The following is a 12355-nucleotide window of genomic DNA, read 5'->3' as shown; positions in this document are numbered from 1 at the left end:
AAGCTCATAGCGGCCACTATCTACCGTACATCGTAGGTTACCACTCTGTCGGCGATTCCTTTTATCGCGCGTCTGAACTACTGGACCGACACACCATCTTCCACTTCTTTCCCCTGAACAACGGGTGGAAGACGGCTGCTGTCCCCCACACAGTTGGCGAAGCTGCTCCTTAATTTTCAGGTTTTCTTGCCACAACCGCTCCATGTCACGTACATGGTGTACCCGATATTCAATAAGGCTTCGAACGGTTCCAAGACTCTCTACAGTCCCGACACAGACAAACGGAACCATACCAGCTTCCCTGGGTATCTTGCTCTCATTAGCAGCAGGGATTCTTAATCTCACCAATCCCGACTTATTCACCATGTCTTGCATGACTCGTCCGGTTTTTCCAATGACTCTCCCCACCAGAGCCCGGGGTACTTGGACAATATCTTCCGCCAGACTCTGCGCTTTCCTTTTATACTCTAGCTGTCTAGTGGCTTCTTCCTTTTGCAGTTGGGCCTGCCACTTCATACGAACACATCTGAAGTGCATGTCCTTTAGAATAGCCACCCGCTGCCCAGTAATTTTACTGGTAGACAATATCACTAACTGTTCAGCCCCTGGGGTACAGTAGACCTCACACGCTTCCACAGCTCTCTTAAATTCGTCATGCATGCACCCGGTGGCACACGCTTCTCTTAAGTCCTCAGGTATATCCACCATGCACTTGACTACAGAAGTCTCATTCATCCCTGCCACATGCTTGTCAAGTTTAGCTTCCAGAGTTAGCTCTCTTTGGGCCTCCCCTGCTTCAACAAGTTTGGTCAGGAGTGACACTCGCTGCTCCATCTGCTCCAAGTCTCCCTGGGACTTGGACTGGTACTCTGCCAAGCGACTTCGGAGCTCAGCCACTTCTTTCTCCAGCTCCCTTACTCGACTCTCAGTAGCCTGCCTAAGAAGTATCTCTTGTTGCAGATGGTCTTTGCTCATCCTCTTGAATGAGTCTTCACTTGCGGACCTCTCTGGTCTATGACACACTATTTCTGAGGCTTCTTCCACCTCAGCTTCAGAACATTTGGGTTTCTTACTCTTCTTACCCACGACCTTCTCTATATCCTCCATCATGGTTTTACCAAGCAGGTCAGGCAGGCTCCCAGTCCTGGATGAGACCTCTGGTCCAGGCTTCACCTCCTCAGAGGCTCTCTTCACTTCAGCGCCAGCTGTTTCTTGGTTCTTCACTGCATTATCTTCCACTTCCTCTGGGGTCTCTGCAGTGTCACCCTCAGCCTGGGTGTCACACCCTTCAACAGGGCACTCTGTTCCTTTTAGAGATTTGGGGCTAAATTCGCTGTCATCCACCCCAGCACTTGGTAGTTCACCAGTCTGCTCACCACGACTGTTGGGGATTATTCCTTCCCCCACACTCTCTAGGATTCCATTTCCTATACCATTCTCGCCTGACAGACTATCAACTTCACACTTTGAAATCATAGGGACCACCACCATTACGTCCTTGGTTGGCTCCTTCTCTGCACTTGCAGCGCGCTGATTTCTGTCGTCACAATGTGTCAGTTCAATCTCTGATTCCTCAGTCTTTTGTAGGATATCACCGTCTGACTCCACCGTAGCAGGTGTTATTAGCACCATGTCTTTATTAATCAGGCATGTCACTTTCTCTGCACCCTCAGACGGCCTACACTGTGCCCCCTCTCGGCGCTTATTACGTCTTCGGCGTCGGGAGGAAGTTTTGCCCTTCTCGCCCATCTGTACCACACTGTACTCGTTTGTCACCTTACTAGAGTCAGTGTCTTTACTGGAGTCATCATCGCTCCCCCTGGTATCCTGGACTATCATGTCCCCACTTAACCAGATATCTGCCTCCCTTTCTGGAGCTACCCCGTTTTTAACGGTCACACTATCGGTTATTCCCTTAGTCCTTATGTCACTAAGTTGGGTCCGTCCATCATTTTCTTTGGTCACCCCTAACTTAGGACAGTCAATTTTAGGAGGTGCTATCTCCTCCTTACCACACATAACTGCACAACAAGGACCCCTTTTCACCTCCCAATGTGGTGGGGTTTCCTTTGGGCTGTTCCGGCTCTTACACAAGCAACCGTATACGTCCCCCTGCTTCCACAAGTGCACAAATAATTTAGAGTCCCAACCTATAATAATTGGGTGCAGTAAATCTGAGACTACACCAACATCATGAGAACCACTGTCCCAGGCTGTCTTAATGACCACGCTGGAGACCGGGTATTCTGTCTCATTACTGTGGGTGCAGCCGACGTGGATCTTCCTTCCAGGAATCAAGTGGACATCAGAGGTGGCCCTCACCAGGGTCACCAAGCTCCTTGAGTCTACGACTCCTGTTACAGATTCCCCATCCACTTCCACGGAACACAGACGTGGCTTCTCGTCGGATGGGTGGTCTATATTGCAAACAGGACACTTGTGGCATGAACACTGTTGTCCCTGGCTACAGTCCATCTGCGCCACTTCACCCTTGGATTTGGGATGCTCCGCACCCTTTTGGGGGACCACCGCTTTCTGGGACTCCATCCCCTTATGGGCAACCACCCCTTTATGGGCAACCACCCCCTTATGGGCAACCACCCCTTTATGGGACTCCACCCCCTTATGGGCAACTATTCCCTTCTGGGACTCCGCCCCCTTTTGCGGTTTCCATGCAATGTCCTTAGCCCCCAGTTCACACCGTTTGCCCTTGTCTCCCTGGGCACCCAGTGTCCATACTGGCCCCCGAAGGGTACGCTCAAACTGGTCCATGGCTGCGACATCGCTACACACTGACAGCTCCTGCTGTCCCTGGACCAGGTACAGCTCCTCCACAACGTCCGCAGGGACCATTCCCTCTTTTTGGCTTTTAGCCCCCACTGCTGTCACTGGACCTCCAGGCACATGCCGTTGGTGCTGCTGGCTCTGCAGCAGCTGGTTCAGGAGCTCCTCCATGCTGCAACGAAAAGAGGAACAGGAGGGGCGCTCCAATGGGTAATACCCGGTGGTCAAAGACAGGGGGGGGGTTAGAGAACCACTAACCTTTCCGGGTTGTACCGCCCGTACAACCAGGGTCTCCAGCTTGTGGTGTATCACTGCTCACCAAGCAGGGCCTCGCAATTCCGGCTGGCCTGGAACCTCCAGTCGCTTGACTCTCGCCACTGCAGCACAGGTCCCCAACGACCTGCTGATTCACCGCCAGGTGCTTGAGAGCGCTGTCCCTGTTCGTGGACCCGCCGATCCACCGCCAGCTGCTTGAGTGCGCAGACAATTTTCGTGGACCCGCCGATCCACCGCAAACCGCTTCAAAAAAATTTTCGTGGACCCGCCGATCCACCGCAAGCAGTCCGTATCCACAGGAATATGTCCTAGGCCGTTGCCCTTAGCAACCAGGCTGCATTGCCCTTAGCAACCAGGCTGCGTTGCCCCTAGCAACCAGGCCATATGCCCGCATTCTCCACCATAATGTGACAATGTGGGCCCCAAGTGTATGTGGGCCACACATCAGGTAGCGGGATTAAAGCACGCCAGAGTAATTGGTCTCTTTAACAGACCATCTGGTTTATTAACAGGTCCATAAACCATATCAGGTCACATAACATAAAGATGCTGTTCGTTGGCTTTCTCCTCAAAGACCAACACATAATATAAAGTCCACACACTTTTGGACTGCCACCCATGTGTCACTGACCCTTGTCAGTATCCAGACCCCAGGTCCAATCCCCGTTACCTTCCTCTTAAGGTGGCTAGTGTCCTTTCCAGGTTCCCCCTGGCTCCAGCCACATGGCTTTACACATGGACCTAAAAGCCCCTTCCTTCAGAAGAAGGTCTCCGGAGGAGTGCAAAACACCCTGCTTCTGCTCTCTCCATCTCCAGCACACACACTGGAAGTCTAGAGCCAGTCTCTCCCTAGACTGCCCTCGACACTCTCCACCCAGGTTCAGAGACAGGATTGCTTTAACCCCTGGAGCCACACCCACAGGTGGTAAGGAGTGTGTAATCAGCATCACACACCCTTCCATGGCTCTGCATGAATGCAATCCTGTGGAACCACAGGTCCCAGCCAGTTTCACATTGCAGAGCACCCACGCTTCTGCAAAACATACCGGCTTTTTGTAATACAGCCGGTTGATACCTCACAATATATATATATGTATATATATATATAGGCCGGCAAATTCAATAAACATGTATGTAAAATGGGTCTCGGATCCCAAGATTTACAAAACTCCGATTCTAAACCCTAGTCAGAATAACGGCTACTTTTTCTCAATGTATTGCATGTCGCATGAAGCAGGCTAAGTTGTAGCCCCTAACACTGGGTAACTTTCACACTTCCGTTGTAAATAGTGTGATAATAAATGCAACGGATTCCTGTGAAATAACGCATTGCATTATTTTAGTTTACTTTAGCCGAGAGAGAGAGCACACACCCATCATCACTGCACACACCCCGGCACTACAGCCCCCATCATCACCGCACACACCCCGGCACTACAGCCCTCATCATCCCCGCACGCACCCCGGCACTACAGTCCCTATCATCACCGCACACACCCCGGCACTACAGCCCCCATGATCACCACACACCCCCCTCCGGAACTACAGCCCCCATCATCAGCACACACCCCCACCCGGCACTACAGCCCCCATCATCACTGCACACACGCCCGGCTCTACAGCCCCCATCATCACTGCACACACACCCCGGCACTACAGCCCCCATCATCACCACACACACACCCCGACACTACAGCCCCCATCTGTTACGAGGGGGACCCGGGGAAGCGTGCCAAGATGGTATAGAGACAGCTTCCGCCGGTCAAGGTCCACTGTGCGGTGTAGGGGACCGCTGCTATGGTTATTGAAGAGTGAGCGGGTTGCTGCTGATGATCGTCTGCTACGTCACAGACGATCTGTGTATACCGGCCCGCCCTAACCCGTGAGGGTTGTATGGCACGGGGCTCACAGCTCGGTGTACTTGTTGCACGAGGAAGCACAGTGGTGCCCACACACGTGTGCCTAGAGGAAGTCACGGAAAAGTGGCACGAGGGTAGCACAGCGGTGCCCATGTATGTGTGCTTCAAGAACCAGGTGAGTCCGAAGGAGTCCCGAGGAGCTCACCTAGGGCAGGAACACAGCCTGCAAACAACGTACTGCCGAGGCAGTAGGGGCAGGAACACGGCCTTCAAACAAGGTACTGCCGGAGCAGCACGGGCAAAGCCCACAAGTAGACATAAAATGCCTGTACAGCGGCGTAGCGGCACGCTGCCAGTCATCCAACAATAGAGGACAGTCACGCGCCACCATATTGGCAGGAGGAGCTTTTAAGGAGGCGCAGCTCCATCCAAAGGCGGGCGCGAGGCGGAGATGACGGCCTTGGCCCAATCAGGGTCCACGACGTCCCAGCCCGGCAAGTCAGGGTTCCCAACATCACCAGCCTCATCATCAAGCCGTGTGACGTCAGTGGGCGAATCAGAACATGCCATGTAGTGCACATGCTCATCTTCCCGCCTCTAGGACATAGAAGTGGGATCCTCGGTTTCGCAATGTGCAAGGATAACGGAAGTCTTGCTGCTTCCCTGAGCAGTTAAGCTCTGCACATTGCGTAGTCTCCCAGACCTTCAGCACTGCTGAGCAGGAGGGCTCGCAGCAGGCAAGGAATGGGAGACTGCCTCATTCCCTCCAACTGGAGAACCATGAGGTGCCACACTCCTGCTGCCTCTCTGAGCAGGCATATCCTGCATATTGCGCAGTCTCCCAGAGCTTTGGCGCTGCTGAGCAGGAGGGCTCGTGGCAGGCAAGGAATGGGAGACCACATCATTCCTTGCAACAGGGGAGCCACGAGGTGTGACATTACCCCCCCCCCCCCGTCTAGGGCCCCTCTCCTGCCTGTGCTCGAAGGCCGCCACCAATTCCAGGGTGCGGATATGATCCTCCAATTCCCAGGATCTATGCTCCGGGCCACGACCGCCCCACTCCACGAGGTAGTACCTCCTGTCCCGTATGACTTTTGTCTCCACAAGCTTCACTACCTCAGTGTCTTGGACGAGGAGCCGGATTGGGCCGGCAGTGTCCCCGAGAATTGATTAAGTCGTACGGGTTTCAGAAGGGACACATGAAAGGTATTGGCTATAGCCCAGCGTGGAGGGAGCTGGAGTCGGTATGCCACTGGGTTTACCTGCTCCAAGACTTTAAACGGGCCCAGGTACCTAGGGGCGAACTTGGCTGCCTGTACCCGTAGGTTGATATTCTTAGAGGACAGCCACACTAGGTCACCAGGGGTGAAATATGGTGCAGGGGGCGGTGCTCATCAGCCGTCGTCACCATCCGGTCTTTAGCCCTCTTAAGGGCCTCCTGGATGTTATCCCAGATCTCCCGGGCCTCGGTCGCCCAATCCTCCATTCTAGGATCGGGTGACGTAATGGGCATCGGGACCGGGATTCTGGGATGTTGTCCATTAAGCAGGAACGGGGTCAGGCCAGAGGACTTGTGGACCGCATTATTGATGGCAAATTCGGCCCAAGGAAAGAGGTTAGCCCAGTTGTCGTGGTGCGCGGAGATGAAGTGGCGGAGGTAAGTTACCAGGGTCTGATTGGTCTTCTCCACCAGTCCATTGGTCTCGGGATGGTATGCGGAGGAGACGTTAAGCTCTATCTGCAAGAGCTTACAGAGTTCTCTCCAGAAGCGAGACGCAAACTGGGGACCCCGGTCGCTCACCACCTTGTCAGGCATGCCATGCAGCCTAAATACATGCCGAATGAATAAGGTGGCAAGGGCACGTGACGTCGGGAGTCGTGGGAGAGGCACCAAGTGGACCATTTTAGAAAAGTGATCCGTGATGACCCACACGACCCTGTGCCCTGCTGACTTGGGCAGATCTCCCAGGAAGTCCATCCCCACCACTTCCCGGGGACGATCCGGCAGTGGGTGAAGAAGACCCGCAGGTCTCTGCCGAGACAGCTTATTCCGTGCACACGACATACAGGCTCCCACATACTCCTGTATGTCCTGGGCTACTCTCGGCCACCAATAATGCCTGGCCACTAGGTCTCTGGTCCTTTTGACCCCGAAGTGACCCCCGACCTTGGAGGCATGGGCCCAGGATAGCACCTCGTTCCGTAGCTCAGGGGGAACGAGGGTCTTGCCAGATGGCACCTGGTCCAGAAAAGTGGGGGTGACCATCCTCAAGCTGTCCGGGGGTAATATAAGACACGGCTCCTCCTCTTCTTCCTCCAGCACGACCATACAACGCGACAAGGCATCGGCCCGTACGTTCTTCTCACCGGCCACGTGGCGGATAATACAGCGGAACCGGGAGAAGAACAGAGACCAACGAGCCTGGCTTGGGTTCAGGCGTTGTGCTGTCTGGAGGTATGTGAGGTTTTTATGGTCGGAAAATACCTCAAATGGATGCTTCGCACCCTCCAGGAGATGCCGCCACTGCTGAAATGCTAATTTCATCGCCAGTAACTCCCTATCCCCTATGGAGTAGTTCCTCTCTGCCGGAGAGAAGGTCTTTGAGAAAAAGAAGCACGGATGCTTCCTTCCTCATTCGTTTTTCTGGTAAAGGACTGCACCTGCACCGACCAAAGAGGCGTCTAACTCTAGTAGAAAGGGTTTAGAGACGTCTGGACGATGAAGGATGGGAGCTCTGGAGAAGTGGGTTTTGAGAGTGTGAAAAGCCTCTACCGTCTCCCGTTTCCACGCTTTGGGATTAGCGCCCTTGCGGGTAAGGGCAATAATGGCTGCTGCCACCGTCGAAAAGTTGGGAATGAACTGGCGATAATAATTAATGAACTCCAAGAATCGCTGGATTGCCTTCAGCGAGCGGGGCTCAGGCCACTTCATCACTGTCTCCAACTTCCCCGGATCCATTGCTAACCCTTGACTGGACATGATATATCCCAGGAACGGCAAGGATTCCCGTTCAAAAACACACTTCTCCAGCTTAGCGTATAAAGAATAGGCGCGAAGCCTCTTGAGTACCCGGATGACATCCCTCCAATGGGTGGCAAGATCGGGGGAGAAAATGAGGATGTCATCCAGGTATGCAACCACAGAAAGATACAAATCCCGAAAAATGTCATTCACGAAGTCTTGGAACACGGCGGGGGCATTGCAGAGTCCGAAGGGCATTACGAGATACTCATAGTGACCGTCCCTGGTGTTGAAGGCGGTCTTCCACTCATCGCCTTCTCGGACTCGCACTAGATTGTATGCCCCGCGTAGGTCCAGCTTTGTGAAGACCTTTGCCCCGCGGAATCGATCAAACAACTCCGTAATGAGGGGCAACAGGTATTTGTTCTTAATCGTAATTGCATTTAATCACCTGTAGTCGATACAGGGACGCAGATCCCCTTCCTTTTTCTGCACGAAAAAGAACCCCGCACCGGCCGGTGATATAGACTTGCGAATGAGCCCTTTCGCCAGGCTGTCCTGGATATATTTGGACATAGCCTCCGTCTCTGGAGCAGAGCGTGGATACACTCTACCCCTAGGGGGCTCGGAGCCTGGCTTCAGGTCTATTCGGCAATCGTATGGCCGGTGGGGGGGGAGAGTATCTGCGGCCCTCTTGGAGAAAGCGTCCCTGTAGGCCTCATAAGGTGCCGGTAAATCCGACCCCCCCTCTTTCCCCCGAAGACCCAACTGGCCTGATGGTAGTGGGTGGTCCGGTAGTCACGAGGTGCTCCCTCCCTACAAGACCCTGCCCAGGACGAGATCTCCCCTGTTGCCCAGTTGAGTATAGGAGCATGCTGTCTCAACCAGGGGAGTCCCAGTAGGATCTCATCCGTCCCCTCTGGAAGCACCAGGAAGGACATCTGCTCATGGTGTCCTGGTGGTACATCCATCCTGAGAGGGATGGTGATCTGGGTAATGGGATCGACAAGTAGAGACCCGTTGACTACCCGGATCCTGATTGGCTTAGGCAACAGAACCAAGAGAACTGAGTACTGAGTTGCCAGGGAGGTCGAAATGAAATTGCCATCAGCGCCAGAGTCCAAGCAAGCCAGGGCAGAGAAGACCGTAGTGCCGAACTGCAACTGGGCGCTGATGGTCAACCTAGAGGGAGAGGCAGCGTCTAGAGTCCCCCCTGATTGAAATTAGACGCTGTCTTTTTCCGATGGTTTAGGACATCGGGTAGCTATGTGTCCCCTCTGCCCACAGGAAAAGCAGATGACAGAAGACCAAGGACCTGTGGTAGAGGAGGCCGCTTTGGACACCTCCATTGACTCCACAGAGTCGTCTACAGAGCTGGCTGGGAGACCTGTCCGGTGGAAGATAGGGGCCAGATGCTTTTTAGGCCGGGTAGACGTGGGTGCCGAAGAGACCTCGAGCCTCCGCTCTGCCTGGCGGATATCTATGCGAGAAGCAACTTAAATCAAGGACTCTAAGGTGGCAGGCACCTCACGCGTGGCCAGTGCGTCTTTGACGAAACCTGCCAGGCCCTCCCAGAACACAGGGACAAGGACCTTATCTGGCCAGTCCAGCTCTGCGGCGAGTGTCCTGAAGTGTACCGCAAAGTCCCCGACCGAAGCGGACCCTTGCCGAAGTCGTAGGAGCCGCAGCGCGGAGTCGTGAGTGACTTGAGGCCCGAGGAACACCATTCTCATGGCCCTAAGATAAGCTGCAAGGTTATTCACCACCCGATCTCCGTGCTCCCACAACGGCGTGGCCCACTTCAGTGCTCTCCCTGTGACCAGGGATTGGACGAAGGCTACCTTCGCCTTCTCAGTAGCATAATGAGTTGCAGACAGCTCCAAGTAGGTGGTTACCTGATTTATAAAACCACGGCACTCGGAGCTGTCCCCGCTAAAGCGCTCTGGAAGCGCAAGGCGAGGTGACCTTCCGCCCAATACCACAGCCTGAGTAGCCGCCTGGGTGGCGACTGTCGCCAGAGTAGCCTTATCGGAGGAGGACTGCTCCACTGCTGCCAACCGTGACTCCAACTGCTGCACATAGCGCAGCAACTGCTGCTGCTCTTCAGCCATAGCCAGACCTTTGGCGCGACTGTAATGTTACGAGGGGGACCCGGGGAAGCGTGCCAAGATGGTATAGAGACAGCTTCCGCCGGTCAAGGTCCACTGTGCGGTGTAGGGGACCGCTGCTATGGTTATTGAAGAGTGAGCGGGTTGCTGCTGACGATCGTCTGCTACGTCACAGACGATCTGTGTACACTGGCCCGCCCTAACCCGTGAGGGTTGTATGGCACGGGACTCACAGCTCGGTGTACTTGTAGCACAAGGAAGCACAGCGGTGCTCACGCACGTGTGCCTAGAGGAAAGTCACGGAAAAGTGGCACGAGGGTAGCACAGCGGTGCCCACGCACGTGTGCTTCAAGAACCAGGTGAGTCCGAAGGAGTCCCGAGGAGCTCACCTAGGGCAGGAACACGGCCTGCAAACAAGGTACTGCCGGGGCAGTAAGGGCAGGAACACGGCCTGCAAACAAGGTACTGCCGGAGCAGCAAGGGCAAAGCCCACAAGTAGACATAAAATGCCTGTCCAGCGGCGTAGCAGCACACTGCCAGTCATCCAACAATAGAGGACAGTCGCGCACCGCCATATTGGCAGGAGGAGCTTTTAAGGAGGCGTAGCTCCATCCAAGGGCGGGGCGGAGATAACGTCCTTGGCCCAATCAGGGTCCACAACGTCCCAGCCCGGCCAGTCAGGGTACACCACATTACCAGCCTAGTCATCAAGCCGTGTGACGGCAGTGGGCGAATCAGAACATGCCACGTAGTGCACATGCTCATCTTCCCGCCTCTGGGACATAGAAGTGGGATCCTCGGTTTCACAATGTGCAAGGATAACGGAAGTCTTGCTGCTTCCCTGAGCAGTTAAGCTCTGCACATTGCATAGTCTTCCAGACCTTCAGCGCTGCTGAGCACGAGGGCTCGTGGCAGGTAAGGAATGGGAGACTGCCTCATTCCCTCCAACAGGAGTACCACAAGGTTCAACACTCCTGCTGCCTCTCTGAGCAGGCATCCCCTGTATATTGCACAGTCTCCCAGACCTTCGGCACTGCTGAGCAGGAGGGCTCGTGGCAGGCAAACAATGGGAAACCACATCATTCCTTGCAACAGAGGAGCCATGAGGTGTAACACCCATCATCACTGCACACTGCCCCTGTCATCACTGCACACAGCCCCCATCATCATCACCACACCCCCCCAGCACTACAGCCCCGATCATCACTGCACACACCCTGGCACTACAGCCCCCATCATCACCACACACCCTGGCACTACAGCCCCCATCATCACCACACACCCTGGTGCTACAGCCCCCATCATCAATGCACACCCCCCCCCATCATCACTGCACAGCCCCCATCGTCACCACCCCATCCCCCCTGGCACCACAGCCCCCATCATCATCACACAGACGCCCCTGGCACTACAGCCCCCGTCATCACTGCACACACCCCCTGGCACTACAGCCCCCGTCATCACTGCACACACCATGGCACTACAGTCCCCATCATCACTGCACACACATCGGCACTACCTGAGTGATGTCCCTGCTGACAGTGTGACTCACTTCAGTTTCTGCGTGGAGCTGACAGGAGCGGTGGTGTTCCACAGCTGCTCCTGTCAGCTTCATGTAGCAGAGCTGAAAGCCTTGTGGGACGTCATGTAAATTACGCCGGACCTGGAGGGGTATTTGGGGATTTTAATAAAGTGGTGAAAGTGGGTGTTTTTTCATCCTTTATTCCAAATAAAGGATTTTTCGGGTGTATGTGTTTATTTACTTTCACTTACAGGTTAATCATTGGGGGTGTCTCAAAGACGCCTGCCATGATTAACCTAGGACTTAGTGGCAGCTATGGGCTGCGAATAACTCATTACCCCGATTGCCACCACACCAGGGCAATTCGGGATGAGCCGGGTAGAGTCCCGGGACTGTCACATCTACTGGATGTGGCAATTCCGGGCGACTGCTGACTGATATTGTTAGGCTGGGGGGCTCCCCATAACATGGGGCTCCCCATCCTGAGAATACCAGCCTTGAGCCGTGTGGCTTTATCTTGGCTGGTATCAAAATTGGGGGGACCGCATGCCGGTTTTTATTTTTTTATTGCACTGCACTATATAGACCCACCCACTGGCGGCTGTGATTGGTTGCAGTGAGACAGCTCCCACTCAGCGTGGGGACATGTCTGACTGCAACCAATCATGGGCGCCGGTGGGTGGGGGAAGCAGTGAATACGAGATGAAATAATGAGCGGACGACAATTTTCAAAAGAAGAAAAGCCGCCAGAGCTTTGTGACAGCCGTGCAGCGCTGGTGATCTGTGAGTATGAGAGAGGGGGAGAGACCGACCGACAGAGAGAGACCAGGAGTAATTTTAAACT

Source organism: Anomaloglossus baeobatrachus, chromosome 12 (genome assembly GCF_048569485.1).
Source record: "Anomaloglossus baeobatrachus isolate aAnoBae1 chromosome 12, aAnoBae1.hap1, whole genome shotgun sequence".
Taxonomy (NCBI): domain Eukaryota; kingdom Metazoa; phylum Chordata; class Amphibia; order Anura; family Aromobatidae; genus Anomaloglossus; species Anomaloglossus baeobatrachus.
Note: the sequence above shows the minus strand (reverse complement) of the source record.